At 37.3% G+C, this 15,007-nt stretch overlaps 1 long non-coding RNA gene across 12 annotated transcripts in view; it reads left to right on the top strand.

Annotated features, from left to right (window-relative positions):
* The window catches only part of LOC136015437 (uncharacterized), an 83,494-nt gene that overhangs the window by 30,514 nt on the left and 37,973 nt on the right, over positions 1–15,007 (top strand). For 2 of the 12 annotated variants that reach the window (XR_010613211.1, XR_010613209.1), the window contains exon 3: positions 11,374–11,485. The exons of 8 other annotated variants lie outside the window; for them this stretch is intronic. This is a non-coding gene — a long non-coding RNA (uncharacterized LOC136015437). Of the gene's footprint in view, positions 1–2,854; positions 2,958–11,373; positions 11,486–15,007 lie in introns of all 12 variants that reach the window. 2 more of the 12 variants (XR_010613207.1, XR_010613206.1) reach the window with 1 other exon arrangement.

Below are 15,007 nucleotides of genomic sequence, written 5' to 3'. Positions count from 1 at the left end.
TTTTTCTTCTATTTTGTTCCCCTCGCCTCCACCCCCTGTAAATGCTTTCCAGAACTTTCCTAAGTAGGGAAGCTGAGAATTTCAAATGTCGCTGCGAGCACAGATCTTTCTATATACCCCCTAATACAGGTTTGTTTTCTTTCCATTTTTATTCTGATGCTTGTGTTACAATTCTGTTCATGCACTACATTATGTTACAAAGTACCAAGTGAGACCTGCAACATCAATGAAAAGGAGTAAACAAAAAAGTTTTGTTCCTATAAAGAATGACTTTTGACAGCAAAGCATCAGATCCCTGAAGACTATGAATATATGTGAGCTAGTTTGGGATGGTAGCTGTGCATATTCAGTACAATTACCACACCACTTGTCATGTTTCTTCTATTGCTACTAGGTTTCACGATTCAGATTGTGGCAGTGCTTAGTTTGCAGGGGCATTCTGCAAACAGAAAGCAGAGTAGAGCCTTAAAAACGTTTTAAAACGTGAGGGAGAAATAAGCAGTTGTCTTCTAAATAGATTGACACATAGCAAGTGTAAGTCTGAAACAACACTAATTTAGTTTAAAAAAAAAAAAAAAAAAAAAAAAAAAGCAACAATCCATGTCTGAAACATGAATTTCACCCTAGCTATTCCAGTTTCCAGAATCACTTGGTATGGCTTGAGAGCAACTTGGTATTCAGATGAATGTTTTATCATGTTATTATCCGTATACCTGTAGGACCTGCTTAGCATATCTTCTTTAAAATGTTACTTGCTGTGTCTTCTTTTATAGGTCTCTGCTCAGTTTATCAGTTTACTCAACCATTAGTGCTCTTGATGCTGTAAGAATATCTGTGTCTCCCACTTCTGCAAAGCTTGGAAGTGTGACCACAGGCTTTTAGGCATATCTAGCCAGCAGCCTTATCAGCCTTCAGTCTGCAGGAACATGGGTGATGATGCTGGTGCTTTTTAAAGTCACAACCTTCTTTTCCTTATTCAAGTTAGCATCCTGAGCTGCACATTGATTTTACTTTAATTTCATAATTTACAGACAAACAAGCACTTTCGTATTTCAAGCAACATTGTATTTTCCTTTATATTCATTTTTTCCCCATAACAACTAGATTTTATTTCCCTAAATTCTTCTACACATCTTCATACCATAATAATTAAAATCACAGGCCCCTAACTACAGCATCACCACCAGACACTAGATACTGACTTACTGAAGCCTCACAAAGTGACTTTTTCTGAAGCTTCTATAGTACGCTAGAATTTTAGTGGCTTGCAAAGAATTATCAGATCTGGAACTTATTTGTATTACAATCATGAAAGACAGAGAAAAAAAGAAAAGTTTATCTTTATTGGGTAGAAGATTCAACACTGTGTGGTGTTTTTAAATTGTTTTGATTATGGAATGGGGAGGAATATTTTTCAAGATCCCCATATTTATCTGAAGAATTATGTAAGTTTAGCATCTATCAAGAATGTAAAAATTGTGATTTTTCTTAAGGTGCAGCAAGATCTTTTCTATCTGATTTTCAGGTTTCTAGTTATTATCGTAAATATTAGTCACAGAATAAGTATATAATTGAGTGATATTTTTGGAAATATTATTCATGGGATAGGAACAACTGGTGTGCAATTGGTTTTGCTCACTCAAGGAAAAGTTCCTTTTTGATTGGATCCTGAACTACATCACTTGTCTTTGCATCAAGATGCATTACATGGCCGCATTAGAGACTTGCTGAAAACAGCCAGAAGGCAGAATGTCTTATTTGCTCTAACATTTGGTTTAGTGGCAGGCTTATCATTTTAACACTAAGCCAGAGATACACATGCAAATATTCTGTGATTCTTAACTCACTTGCCAAACTATCCTTTTCCCATCTTGCTCTAAGTCTGCTGAAGCTGCGCAGAAAAAAAGCTAGGGATCCTTCTTTGTAACAAGCTGACTATATGCCAAGAATGTGCCCTTGCAACAAACAAGGTCAACAGCACCCTGGGCTTTATGAGGAGAGAAGCACTGCCAGCAGGTTAATGGAGGTGATCTTTTCCCTCCACTCAGCACTGGTGAGACACATCTGGTGTGCTGGTTCCAGGTCTGGGCTCTCCAGTAAAAAGGAGACATACTCGACATACAAGAGCAAGTCCAGTGAAGGACCGCTAAAATGATGAAGGGTTTGGAGCTGGAGGAAGCTGAGAGTGCTGAAAGTGTTCAACTTCTGTGACACTGTGACTCTCAGTTAATAGAGAATGGATCTCTTTGGGTGCAATAGGGGATTGTGCCCTTACACTGACTCTTCATTTCACATGTCTCCCCTCCTTTCTTTTCACCCTTCTGATCTGTCCACAAATAAGATCATATTTACTGAAGCAACAAAGACTAATGAGTGTGGATGAAGAAGCATTTTAACAGGGATGCTCCATCTCCTTTTGAGTATTGCATCTAAAAAGCACATGATCTCCCATTCATTTCCCTGGGATTAGAAGCTGTCTTCTTCCAGCACGAAAATGCTTTTTTACATAGAATATCATCTTCATTGTGTCTCTGTCCTCATAAATTCCCTGATATCCTTTCCATCTTTCAGAGATTTATTTGTATAATTTATTGTGTAGAACTCCTTTTGACTTCTGCTTAACAAACACACTGTCAATGGTCTCTGGCCCTAATGTCAAGTTATAAGCTAGATGTGTCACATTCATCTCCAGGACTCTTCTTGGGTCCTTCCAGACCTATGATGTAAGCTCTGACCCTCCCAGGTGTGAATATAGTTATTTTGGTTTACTTTTGTTTAATCTCACAGCCACTGAAATTATCTTAGAATTCTGTTGCAGACCTTTGGAATAAAGTTGAGTATTGTATTCCCCCAGGCCATGGCTGAAGTACACATGGATGTTTGGTGGTGATAAGCCTCCTGGGGTACTGCTGGAAGACTATGTATGGTGAAAGAAGCCAAACCCAGTGCAGTTTCTGGTGTGTATTGGAAACAATTTATGATCTTTGTGGCCCCCAAACTATTCCCAGTATTGCCCAGAGATTGCTTTTTGGCATGGACCAAAACTGCCACAATGCAGGAGAACAAGCCTTCTGGAAAATCAGAAATGTGGGGTCTAAACTCACTCTCTCACCTTATTTTTACTGTTAGCATAAAAGTGGTCTCAACAAATGAAGCTTGTGTCATAGTATCAGGAAAGGGATTTTTTTTTAAAGCGGTTCTTCAAAGGTTTTCTCTATTAAAAGGGACTAGAGACTTTTCCTGCTGCTTCTGAAAGACCCTTCAGATTTGGGAATGACATGTAACTCTTACAAGCTTCAGATTAATTTCCCATTCAAGCTGGAAATTGAAACAGTCTCAGGTTGGTTTTTAGCTGCACTCGAGGGGTCCAGGTAGAGCATGATGTTGGCTGCTGTTGCAATTACTTTTTTTTTTTGTTATCATTTACCAATACATGTTTTATAACGGAGTATACATACCACTGTAGAGAAATCACAGAAAAGTAATTACATCTGAATAAAAGTATTAAAACAGAAAAAAAAAACCCAGAACCCCAAAATTAGTAACTCAAGCTATTTCTAATTTAAAGGGTACTGACAGTACTCTGTATTTTAGCTGAATTTGATTTTCCTCTTTAAATTGCTCTGCTGAGTTTATAGATTAACTTTAGACCAAAACCTGAAACCATGTCCACACATCTTACTTTATAGATTTTCCTTTCAACTTGTTGTCTCTGGGCAGATTTAGTTCTTGATTGTTTGATGGACAAGCTTTGCTTCTGATTTTTTGTAAGCTATTTTCATTTCCTTTATAACATCTGAAATGTCATCTGATGTATTTACTTTGATGAAAAAGAAAAAATTAGTTGTCAACCAAGACTGATTTAAATGAAAAGGAAAAGAAAAATAAGCATTTAGCCATCACACCTACCTGAGCTAAATTGCTTCATCATGATGATTAGCTTATTTCAAATTCACAGAGGAAAGTATTGAAGAAATTTCATGGTTTATATTTACAATGACAGCTTCATTTTGAAACACAAAGGATCAAATTTGTATCTCTTTCAGTCGTGTCTTCAAAATGAGTGGACTGACTTTTTAGTAAAATAGTTATGGTTATATTCTGACACTCCTGGGCACGATGCTCTGCTCTTGGAATGCTACGTCAGACTGTACCTTCCTACAAATAAATCAATCCTTGCACTGGAAATTGGGTAATTATAACTGTGATCACCTCATTACTTTGTGTAAATGTTAGATTCTTTTCTTGCAAAGAGATGTATCTGCTCACCCTGCAGTTCCAGTAATACTAGAGTGGAAAGCTCGGACTGCTGAGTCTCAGCAGCGCTGTCCAAATACTGAACTTGGCAGATGTTCCTCCTCTGCTTAGAGCTCTGGCAAGCGGTCAAATCACCTACAGTAAAATCTCATCCCAGACTTCTGTGGTTGCATAAGGGGGTGAGTTCAGATGAGAGTAAGGGAATAGGAGATAAGAAAAAAAGGATAAGAATGCTACAGATTTTAATTTCCTTTCCACTTTTTTTCTTGTCCAAGATGTTGCTAAATTTAATATTCATTAAAAGCCAACCTAGGCAAGAGACTGGTAGATTTTCCTACATCACACTACTTGAGTCTTTAAAAGTGATCTGGACCAATCACTCTAGTAAAGAAGTATAACTTATATTGCTAGGGGGAGGATCAAGGATACATGTCCTGAACAAAGGCCAAATCCTTAACAGCTCTTGTGTAAAAACAAAAAATATAAACAAAAAAAAAAAAGAAAGAGTGTTAGATTTCTGGGATTTTTTCAGAAGATTCAGAGGGGTAATATTTACTTTAGAAGCAGACAAGGGGAGTAGGGGAGAAATTTTAGGCTCAGTCTTTGTGACCGTGTTCAAGTTGCTGCATTATAGCCAGACTGACAGATAATACCTAACTTGTCAAAATCTGTTCACCTCCAGTTGCCAGTGTTCAGAAAAGGTGAATTCAGACCAAGGCAGGTACAGAGATGGGTTATTATGATGATTGGGTAAATAAGGTGTCTAAGGGAGAAGAGTAGAAGAGCTTGGATTATACACCCAAGGAAAACAAAGACTGAAAACATATGCTTGCTGACCATAAACACACTGAGGAAGAGAGATAGATACTAGGAAAGGAAAACAGTTCCTTAAGGATACTTAAGGATAGCTTTGGCACAGGTACAAACACATATATGTTTAAATGAGCCATGACTAAATTTAGGTAGGAAGTTCAATTGGCATTCCTAATTATCAGAGTACTGCAGTGCAGGAACAACCTTTCGCTTGGAGAAGCTGGGCAAAAAGCCTAACCAGTTTTAGAGTATAGTTCGATCAGTTTATAAAAGGGATTATACAATGAGGTTCCCTGCAGAGCTGGCTTTATACACTGGCAACAATAAACAGTTAGTTAGCTTACCAGCATTATTGACAGGGGATAGGAAGAAAATTTGGCTCCAGACCTTATGTGGCACTAAACCCCTTATGTGTCCTGTCTTTTCTGTTGGACTTTCATGGCCTTAAATACTACAAGTTTCCTGACAAGCAGAAGCAACAAACTAGTACCTTAAATACTTATCACCAGTTTTGCTCTGGATGTTTGACAAAGCCATCAGGGTGGAGCAGTGTCATATAACAGCATCTACAACCTATGTCCCAGCCTCATCTTCCCTCACTGCCGTGATTTCAACATGCAATTCAAAAGTGTACACACAGTCTTGTTTCTACAGTTCTTAGAAAAGACTATTGAGATCAGTGACTATCTGAGGGTGCATAAAAAAAACTTCTCTGCATATGTGCCTGTATCTTTCCTTGGGCCCCTCTCTGTGTCACGTCAAGTTTAAAGGCATCCTACTTGAGGAGTGATAGCTCTTCATTTCAGCAAAATAGGGCTATCAGCCTGTGCAACACAATCATGGGATCCAGTGAGGGCCAACTTGAGCTGTAGCTGCTAGTGTGAATGCCCACACAGAGATATTGTGAAACAAGATCAGATTAATTTAGCAAATTAGGAGACTGCTGACAAAGACTGAAGATATTCCTGTCCCCATCCCAGATCATATGTATTTTCCATTACTCCAACCCAGTATCATGCTGGGTAGCATCTCAGGCATCACCTCAAGGATATGGCTATCATCACGACTTGATAACATGTTTTTAACGTAAGATTTTTTTTTTCTGACCTTGATTCTTAAATACTTAAGAAAAAAACTTAATTTCCTGGGAGTTTCTTTTCAAAACCTTGGTTCTTGGTCACTAACTTTTTTTCACATCCTGCTTCTGTTTACACTGGTCTTGCTCTTGTGAGGCTGCACAGTGAGTCAAGCAGAGGGCTGAGCAGGGTTTGAAAGAATATGACAAAATGTGAATGTGTGTGCTGAGCTGTTTCACTCTGTGGCTGCACAAAATCTGGAGTAGAAATAAGTGAAGGAAGGGGATGGAAAAATAGCTGCCTAAATGAGACTGCTGCTGAAAGACTTATTAAGCTACAGCTTGAGGTGTAATTGAATTGTTTGGAAGGAAAATTACCCAGGGGCTGAGGGAGCAGTAGAGCAGGACAGTCTGCAGAAAAATCTGTATGGGGAAAAGGATGTAATAGAGGTTAGTTAAGACCTAGTTTGGCAGCAAATGAAACAAAATGGCGCTCTAAAGGCGCTCTAAAGAGTGAGTAAAGGAGATGCTAATGAAATATTATATCATTGCCAGAAAACAGGATACATCAGTGTACACCATATTTATGGCACAGATAAATTATATATCCATCTAGAAAATAGAATGAAAGAGTAGCAGTTGAAAGACATGCCTTGAGGATTCCAGATACAGACAGCGTCAGCAGAAATTGGATAGTTTCTTGTGTATGGATAATTAGCATCAGTGCATTTCACACAGAAGTACATTTTCTGTTAATCATATAATGAATGTCTCTGGCATTCAATTTTAGATATTTCTTCATTTGCTTAAGAATTTTTTACAAAGTACAGGCTCGTATTTCATCCAGAAGCTAGATGACACAAATTTTAGTAGTGGACTTGGTATGAGCAAGGCACAAGATCTCTTTAGAACACTTGCTCAAAAAGCCAGGAAACCATTATCAGATTCACTGGCCCTTTGAAAGAAGAATTTTGTGAATAATGCTTAAAATAATTCTTTATAAAACAGACACTTCTTTTGGGTAAACAGGTCTGCGAGCCTAGCTGTGTTCACTTAACCAGTAGATACAATTAAAACCATACATCCCACAATCACTTTCTGTGTGGTAAATGCCATTCAGGAAATTAAGAAAGAAATAAAATTATTTTAGAAATGAAGTGCAACTACAACATCTCAAAATCCCTTTCTGAAATTACGACCCTCTGGTCTGTACATTACAGGAGTTTAACAGTCCAGGATATAACTTTTTGAAAAATTATTTCTAAGTGTCTGCTTTATGTAAATTGCATCCCCTTCTGGGCTGAGTTGCTTTGACACATTTTATCACCCTGAGTAGGTTGGAGTTTGTCAGTTTTCTTTGCTTAAACTAGAGGATAGAGGTTTTGATGAGTACTGCAATAGTACATTAGGCATTTTTTTCTGCGCATTTTTAAATTACTTGTCATAGCAAACACAGAAGTAAGGTAGGTCTCTTGTAACTGTGCAAGGACTCCTCAGGACTAGTAAATATTGTCAAGTAGCTTCTGACAATCTGGTACATTCTTAGTAATAAAGAGGCAGCTGGTACCAGCACCCTACATTTGGGCCTAATAGTTCAGAGTATTTAGAGGCATTAACTAGTTTGGTGCTATGAGATTCAATTCATGCCACCAGTTTTGGCAATGAGGAGTGGAGAATACTTTAAATGCATACATCTTAAGGCAATCAGCACTTGAGACAGTGAAAACCTTAAGCTAGGTAGCCAGCTACGTCTCTTTTTTTGTCCCTTTTTCTATCCCTTTTTCTAAAGTACTAAGCTTGTGGGATACTTCTTTGAAAGTGATTTGTAGTTCACCGGTAATAGGGAGAGCCTTGAAAAGCACAAATTAGGAGTTAACAAGGAGAAGTTAACCCTTTTTAAGAATTGTGTCATTTTTTGAGACCTTCTTAACCAGTCTTCCCAGAGAGAAGATGTTTTGGAGCTCTGCTCCACTGGACATTGAAGAGCTAGACTCCTAGTAAAGATAGAGAGAAATAGAGAAAGATATCCTGTCCTGTATATTGCAATAAAGTCTTGTGGAAAGACCAGTCTATAAATGGAATCCTGAAATCTTTACTCCAACTAACACTTATAGAGTCTACTGGTGGTGAGTCAGAGATGACCAGCTCATATGACGTTCCTCAAGAATCTGACCAGTCTCTGTAATAAATTATGCATATTCTGCACAGAATACTTGAGAGAAAACCTAAGAAATGTTAAACAGTTTATTTTTACAGTAGCCAATGTTAACTTGTATTTACAGTCCTACAGTTCCTACTGAACTCATTATAACATTGTTACAGGGACAGAGTTTAAAACCAGACATTCTGTGAAAGCCAAAAGCCCTCTGCTGTCACACTATAACAAATGAATCTGTAATGTTGAAAAAGATTATTGTATTTAGAAAAGAGAGACAAGATCATTTGAAGAGTTTATATGTCTATCTATGTCTTTATATATTTAAAAGTTTGCTGCCGATCAAAATTAAGTCTCAGAGTAGCATGAGTTTCTGTAACAGACCAAATCTTGAACTCAGTGAAGTGGGTGCTCATGCATCAGAATGAAATCCAGACTGGTATGTTTCGCTACACAAAGAAAAGTTATATCTGGAAGATGGCCATTCAGACTTCTTTGCAGTATGCCCCAGAGATAAAACTTCCTTTCATTGCTTTCACTAAATTACTGCCTTATTAGACAAGTTCAGATGCCTTCTGGTGCTGAATGTCTTAATGGCTTTAACTTGCATATATTAAGAATGGAGCTCATTAACGAATATTACATAACTTTCAAAAAAGAGATTGTTCTGGTATCTACATAAATTCTATATGTGATTGATAGATAAAAATACATCTTCCAGTGCATTCATCTCCTTATGTGTTACAAGTTGTTTACGAAACAAATGTTTTTGTATTGCTATGCTTCAGCTATTTAGGAGGCCAACACTACTGAAATTGACATAGCATCTGTTGGGTTGTGCAAAACCCTACATACTTTTATTTTTGTCATAGAGCTGCCTGCAAAATGTTGATTTTATTTGTATATAAAAACATGATGGGTGTTGTTTCATAAAGTGGTGGTGGGTTTTGATGGTGATTTGTATCCTTCTGCCTGTGTGATTTTTGTGTGTGTGAACAAGTTACTGAAGACATGCTACATTAAAAGATACATATACTGAAACTATGTATCTAAAAATCACAAAAACATAACAGCTGTGGCCAGGTCTGATAGGACAAAGCACTCTTCTGTTTTGCTTAAGGTGGAAGGTGGCATATTTTTTGGTATCTTTGCTATAGAAGCACTCAGCAACAATGCATTCCAAGGCATCCAAACAGTGAGGTCACCTTCACAAGCTGAGAGCAAATTTCTGTGAGACATGTCAGCAGCACATATCTTTGGTGTGTTTGCTCTGCTTGTTAGCTGTCCAACACAAGTAAGAGAGCACAAGGAAAGTGATGCATTGGAATTTATAAATTGCAGCAAGCAGTCATAGCACCCGCTGAAACTTAGCTTCACCAGGAGCCTCTTAGAACTAATCAGGTACTTCAAATGTCTTGAGTGTAGAAAGATACAATTTACTTCTAGAACATCTGATTTCTTTCTGCTTACTATATTTTTAATGTAATTGCTAGTATCAAGGTGAATAAAATGTTCACTGAATCTTCTGAGACTATTTTAGCAATATTTGTATTTCAAATTTATCTCCAAAGAAAATAATTCAATCCAGTATGCTAGGTTTTGGTTTTTTTTCTGATAGTTTGGAAAGATACATTAAGATTTGCGAGCAGCAGTTTCAAGCTATGAAAAATCACTAGCTTAGAGAAGACTATATTTACATTTTGCCAGGCATAAGTATCGAAATATTATCAACGTTACAGAATTACATTTATTTTTAATGTATTATTTTAAAATCAATGTTGTCAAAAAACACAGAACCCTTATTTGCTTTCCAAAATATTAAAGTTTAGAAAGCTGTGCCTGGAAGGCTTTTTTGTGTGCTTTTCTTTATTTCTTTAGGAATTAAAAGAATTCTGAAATTTACTTTCAGAGAAAGTGATTGGTAGCATTTTATCATGCACAATATTGAAAATAATGTTACTTCTAAAAAGTATGTAAAATCCAACAAACATGTAATATTTGGAAGCAGCTATAACACGTATTTCTTCTGGTACATAGATTGGTGATATTCCAGTATTCCAAAATGGAAGGTGATTCCCTTCGCAGCTTTTGGAGACTGAGCTTTGCAGAGTGGTTCCTCTCCAAAAATACTTGAAGGGAAATGAAATCTCTCAGTCTCCCTGAGTCACTGGCTGTTTGTCAAGTCAATAACCTCCTTTTCCATCAGTGCTAAGGATCATCATGTGACATTAAGTGCTCTAACTGTAATACTGATCTGCAAGTCTGATTTGCACAGTCTAGATCTGATTTCAGTCTCAGTGTGATTTTGTGCTGTTGGATCTCTTCACTTTTGATGTTACTGGAATGAGTCCCAGATTACGCCAGATTATGCCAGTAAGTGAAATCAAATGCTTGGTCATCTTCTGTTCACCGTGAAAGTGTTGTGAATCTAGGATTTATCTAGTATAACCCTCTTTTGATTTACAAGAGTGTTCTGGTCATTAGTGTGTCTTTTTCATACAAGTACAAAAGAGACATCTAACACTGTTGTAGCTGATTTTCTATCCTGTTTATCTTCCATCATTATTCTTTCACCAGTTGAAGATTGCTTACCTGTAGGTATTGTTGTAAATTTGTTAATAGCTTTTGTACATTAATACTCTTTGAATCTTTGAGATTTATCTGATACTCTTGGATTTATTATAAATCAACATCAGAGACCTTTCCAGGTTACCAGATGGTCCAACACTTTCAAGGATTTGGGGCTGGGTTTATGATGTTTACATCCAGAAGATGTTTCATATTGTTCTTGCCAGAAAATATTCCATCAGTCTCAGGGTGGAGGAGAATTTAATGCATGTCACCTCTGAGAACCTGAACAACAGGCGCCAAAATTTGGCATGAGGATTGAATCTGTTTGTGAAGCTGGTTGTAAGAAATTCTGTTCAGGTGCTGCATATTGGCTTCAGACAGGCTGGGTTCTGCTTAGGTTGAATAGGTGAAGACTGTCCAGTAACCTGAATGGTGTTTTTTTCCACATGTTAAATACAACTGAATTCTACCAGATATTCTTGCTCTTCTGTGTGTCTTTTAGAACTACATGTTCGTTATTCCCGAGGAGGCTCATTTTTCTGTTTCTGGGATGTCTGAACATAAGTTGCATGGGGAACAAGCAAGTGGAAGTAGCAGCAGAAACACATTTCAAAGTTAGTATTTAACAGTCCTAATGAAGACCTGATGGAATTATTTATCTACCAGGGACATTAATATAAGCAGTATAACTCGTTTAGGACATGTAGACACAGAAAAGGATGTAGGTGTTACCATATGTGTTACCTTACACGCAGGCATCACTTGCTAATAAAGAGGGACATAGGCTGCTTCCTAGTTCCTGAGTAATTTTTAAAGAATAAAAAGTGCTGATAGGGGTCGATAGTAGGCTATCTATCAGAAAAAAAAAAACCCATATGATGAGTTTTTTCTAAGGAGAATTATCCACAACCCAGTATTCAGTGACAACAGCATACTTGCTTACAAAAATTTCCATGTTGAGAAAGGAATAAAGCTGTCCTCAGGCAATCTGGCTAATTTCTGAAAAGTCTTAGTGGAAATTTTGTTTAGAAATTGGAGAAAGCAAAGAAAGATGACATTTTCCAGATTTGATCCTCATAATTTTGTAGAGCCTAGAGGAAAAAGTAACAGTTAAAACCAACTTGCACTTCATGAGTGATCATGAAGCAGCAGAATTCCTGACAAACAGGAAGAGCTGCAATTTGCTTCAGCAGAGCAGATTATAGAAATTCGGAGAACTAGTAAGTGATATCTCGTGGGAGACAATTCTGAGAGAGTTAAGCACAGTAGACAGTTCTTTAAGGGAACTATGTTAAATGCAAGTTTATGCAAACCTATGCAAAAGAAACTATGCAAAATTGCAAGTTATGACAGTGCGGAGGAAGGATAGGAGCTGTAGATCACTCACCAAGGAAAAGACTTTTAAGAAAGATGAACGGATAAGTGAACATTTGAGGCCAGAGAACGTCAAAAGCACAGAAAGAAACCATGTGATGCATAGTTGACGTTTCCTTCCCAGCATGTTAGTGCACTGACAGGTAGAGAAAGCTAAGGAAAAATGATCCTTTTCTGTGCAGAGTGAAGGTTATTGTCAAACAATTCCTAGAAAGCTAGTAGATTTAGTTCCCTTTTCATTTCACTCAAAAGTTCAGTCATGAGCTGGTGCTATCATGAAATGAAGACAAAAAGGGCAAGAACTTGAAAGGGGAAAGAAAACATTTGAAGTTTTGAGAGTAAATTAGTTATTTTGTGATCAGATAATCCAAATTAACATTCTGAATATCTACGAAAGGGTAGGAAGAGTGTCCATCTTTAAAAAGAAATAGGGGAGAGAGGTTAAAATTATAAGCCAGATAGTTCATTTCAATTCCTATAAAAACAGCGGGAAAATAACTTACATACCAGTTGAGAATACTTAGTACATCAAGAGAAAGGAGTGGTCAATAAAAATTATATTGAGCCAAAATAATTCCATTTTGTTACGGGATATCACTTCATGTGGCTATAGAAAAACAGTTGATATCACATCTTGATTTTAGTCAGTCGCTGGACACAGACTCCTAGAACATTCTCCCAAGTAAGGTAGGAACATATGGTCTAGATTAAAATGCTGCAAGGGAAAGGAATCACAAAGGGAAAGGAACTACAGCAATAAATTGAGTGAGGTTTTTTTTCCAGGAATATGTCCTTATTACAGAATTAGTTGATATTTTCTTCAGTGACTTGACTAATGGAAAAATGAGGATGCTTATATTTGCAAATCATACCTCTTTTGGAGAAAATGCAGGTAGAGGATTAAAAATACTCCTGAGAATTTAAAGATCTGAGACAAACCAGGATGTAATTCAGTAAGAAAAAAATGTGTGGCTCTATGCAGACAATAACCATCAACCCATGCACAGGCACAAAAGTGCCCATGTAGCTGTTTGTGTTGGATATTTGGGAAGGCTTTTGTTTGTTTTTCAAAAAGGAGTAAGAATCTTATAGATCATGAGATGAATGGGCATTGGCAAGGTCATGCAGCTGTGAAAAAGCATGTGCCATCTTGCATTATGGTGATAGTCCTGGAGGAAAGGAAATCAGTTTCTACCTCCCTGGGCTCCCTGTCTGTCCTGGTATGACCCAACTTCCTGCTGTCCCTTGCAGCTTCGTATTGGGCACTGGTGAGCTCCTCCTTTGACACCTCAAACTGCAGATATCCTCATGAGTGGCCTGTACATTTAGTTCCTTTTGCTTCTGATCTACTAAAGTCCTGTTTGTTTGTTGGGTATTTTTTTCACTTTAGATCTGTTAAGTCAGTGGCAAATATGCCATCCTATATTTATGCAGTAGCTTATTCCTGCGTAGGAGCTGTAGCATCTGTAACTGTCCTACTGAGTAGCAACACCATTATCATGTGTGACAAAACATCTGTATGACAAACAGGGCTTTAGAACTGGATTCAGATTTGCTGAAAAGCATATATGGCATCTATGTAAAAGTGTATACTTTCACTTTAAGAACTACCTAAAACATTTCATAGGGAGTTTACTGTTTTTCAGTTTAAGACCTGTCCTTGAGCAGTTGGTTACCCTCACTCCGCATAGCCATATTCATTATCCAGAACTGCCCATTAGGTAGTTTCTGGAACCAGTTCCCAGCTTGAAGACTGTTCTAAGGTATTTCAGCCCTCAAAACACCACTGTGGCTGAATGTTATTTTCAGGGAGAGGGTGGAAGAAATAGTAATAGGGAGTGTTACAGAGCAATTCAATAATAGATAGCCAGGCTGTCACTAGGGCAGACTTCTCCAAACTCCAGCAAAAAACTTTCACAAGGTAGATACACTTAAAAATATGAGAGATTTTGAAGGATTCTGCCACTGTCATTTCCCAACCATATCACAGGAACAGAAAAGAGATAAGCTTTCACAGTACTGCTGATATCTGGAGTGTTATTCTACCACACCAGACTGGCACATGTTCTGTTTGTGAAATACAATGTGCCGTAAATGTTTTCAGGAAAAAATTAAATGTATTTATGAATTACATTGGAACTATTTTGGATTTCATTTGCTTCTCTCAAAAGGATGGTTTTGTGGCAGCACACAAAGCTGGTCTCTGAAGGGGGAATATGGAAGTCTTGTAATGATAGAAGGCACTCTGACATGTGACCAAGTCACTGTATAACACATTACCTTACCCATCCTCCAGCTTAAAAGTCAGTGCTAAGGCCTACTACAGAAATGGGTCTGGCTTCTCATACTGAAGAACCAAGACCTTACAAATGGATTTTGCATGAATAAATCACATTAAAGCCTCCATTTCAAGGCTTCAAGATGATGTCATAACTTTGGGAAAAAAATGCATATTTGATAAGAAAATGAGAAATACATTTCTGGCAAACTACTCATCTATGTTTGTCTTATTATTATAATTTTAAATCTGGAAGCATTTGGAAACTGCGTAAGAGGTTGGAATGTTAGATTAATCAGAGATGACAGATTAGTGGGCAGATGAGATCAAGAGCTATCATAAATTGTAGTCATGTGACCTTGAAATTTAAGGTAATGTCAAATCATGTAGTCAGTATATCTAAAAGACATTTATAAACCAGTATTTCTAAAGGAAGAAGATGATGTAACACCATCTCCGTCTTGATTTTCATGCTCTGTTTATA

Source organism: Lathamus discolor, chromosome 5, assembly GCF_037157495.1.
Source record: "Lathamus discolor isolate bLatDis1 chromosome 5, bLatDis1.hap1, whole genome shotgun sequence".
NCBI classification, from domain to species: domain Eukaryota; kingdom Metazoa; phylum Chordata; class Aves; order Psittaciformes; family Psittacidae; genus Lathamus; species Lathamus discolor.
The sequence above is the reverse complement of the archived record's forward strand: the minus strand, read 5'-3'. Positions and strand labels throughout refer to the sequence as shown.